Source organism: Galeopterus variegatus, unplaced genomic scaffold (genome assembly GCF_000696425.1).
Source record: "Galeopterus variegatus unplaced genomic scaffold, G_variegatus-3.0.2 Scaffold768, whole genome shotgun sequence".
NCBI lineage: Eukaryota > Metazoa > Chordata > Mammalia > Dermoptera > Cynocephalidae > Galeopterus > Galeopterus variegatus.
In genome coordinates this window covers 533635-535831 of record NW_007726879.1, presented here as the reverse complement: position 1 = coordinate 535831, position 2197 = coordinate 533635, and the positions used below count along the sequence as shown (strand labels likewise).

Here is a 2197-nt window from a genome sequence, read left to right as displayed (position 1 = left end):
CATCGGGAGCAAAGCCATTCCTAGCACACTCCCTCGGCCACTGTGCGGGAATCAGAGGGGAGGCGGGCGCCTCGCAGCCTGTCACCTGCTCCCCCAGGGACGGTGCTCAGCTCCTCCAAAGCTCTAGGTACTAAGGCAAGGGGAGGCACTTGGAGCTGAGGCTCCGGATGGAAGTCCATTGCCTTGAGTCGCGGGCAGCAGCGTTCGCCGAGGAAATGGGACCCGGGAGGGCTGTCGCCGCCGCCGCCGCATGTAACCACAGTCCCCTCGACTAAGCCTCCCCCGGACAGCGTCCCCGAAAGCGCCCAACGACTAGGACTCGTCTACACCTTTAGCTCTTTGATTCCCCCACTCCCCACCCCCAATGCAAATCGCGGATGATTTGGTCATCGGAATGTGACCGGTCGAAACGGTTTATTTGGGAGGTTGGTTGTGTCGGGCTTTCTTACTACGCCTCCCTCAGTGGCTGCGAGTTAAAGGGTTCAAGGGAAATCCTAGTGAAATGCACTGATGCAACAGTATTAATCCTAATAAGAATGCTCCCACCGCAGGTAACTCTTAGAGAACTGAGTGGGAAGATCAGAGCAGGATTTCCGAAGCGGTGTCCTCTTGAATCTCATTGGATCCTCCCCGGGAGCCTAAATCACTCTTGCTGCTCCATCTATCAGGATGACTACAGCCTTGCTCACTAGTTCTCTCTCGATCGCGCTGTCTCCAACGCATCCTTGCACTCCTCTTTGCAGATTTATCTGTATCCCACCTCCTGCTCTCTGGGGTTACACAGCATCTGTCTTTCCCCACTGCATGGGGATGTGCAGTCTGTAAATGTTCACTTTTTCTGCCTAAGGATCACCACAAAGAAACTCCCTTACCACCCCCCCAAATTGAAAGCACCCCTTTCACATTTTGATTCCTTTACTTGGGCCATCTGTGGCTCTCCGTGTACCTCGTTTTTACTCGGTTACATGCCACCCCCAGCTGCTGATTATTTCAAAGTTCCACCACCCTGCAGATCACTACTTTACCCTGATTGGGAAGATCATGGAATATCTGTTTGAATCCTGGATGTATTTTCCTCACGGTCATCTTGCTTCCTGAAATGTCCTCTGGTAAGTTTTTCTCTTTATTTGTCATTAGAAACTGATTACTAGTGTTTTTAATAAGCTTTGGTTTTTCTAGTGTCACATTTGTTACATTTTTGATACTTTCAGAACTCAAAGATCTATATGATTATATTTGTTAATTACTGTGTTAGTGACAATTGCACCACTAAGAAATATCTCATGTATTGAATAACCCCACTATCTTTTACATTCCTTGTTTGTTTTTCTTTCTTTTTGTGTGTGTGTGATTTCTGTTATCCTTTATATAACAGGTTATACTGGCATTAACTCCCCCCTCCCCATCCCCCCACTAACCCTTCCTGGCACATATTCTGGTGTCATTTGAAAGGTCAATTTTATATGTTTATCTAAGAAAGTGCTTAAAAAAGACTGACAATTTCAGGGTCTGGGAAAGTTCACTAGTCTCTCTGATCTTCAGAAGGTTGTTCATGTCAGTACGTGTTCATCACAAGCAATTCCATGACTGAAGGAGGACTTTTCTAAAGTGTATTTTTATGGATTTAGCAGGACCTCAGGCACTAAAATGCCTGGGGGTAGAAAGAAGAGTGTGAGGTTTGAAAGCACCATTTTTTTTTCTTTCAACATCCCAAATCACACATGAACACATTATTTTGGGCATCGTATTTCAATTCAGGCTTACTATTTGGCAGTGCATTTCTGATTTTGTGAATTGGCTGGTGAACAGTTAATTGAACACAGTTCTCATTTCAGAGGAAGAGAGATAGCAGAAGAAATCACTGATGATTTTGGTTTTAATAAACTGAAATTCAGGGACAGACTTTAGATGAAAAATTTATTTGACTCACTTTTCACACTTGCTCACCCCACCTTCAGTCTTTAATACGTATGTTAATATGGCCAATGCTTTTTGCTTTTATGAACATTTCTGTGGGCTTAACTGACTGGATTAACACCTCCCCTTTCAGTGTAGTTGTGCTGAGAAATATTTAAATCTTTTCTTTTACTTCATATACTGATAAGAGCATGATATTCATTAAATGCTAAAGCTGCATGTATCAGTAATCTCTGAGGTACAGTGAGGGTTTTCTCTGCTAACCCCCCCCCCCCCCCCC

General features: G+C 44.8%; 1 protein-coding gene across 1 annotated transcript in view; it reads left to right on the top strand.

Annotated features, from left to right (window-relative positions):
• Positions 1-920: 920 nt before the first annotated feature.
• Positions 921-2197, top strand: part of BRINP3 (bone morphogenetic protein/retinoic acid inducible neural-specific 3) — a 396539-nt gene continuing 395262 nt past the window's right edge. The window contains exon 1 of the mRNA XM_008572252.1: positions 921-1109. The gene's annotated coding sequence lies outside the window, so the exon portion shown is untranslated. The remainder of the gene's footprint in view (positions 1110-2197) is intronic.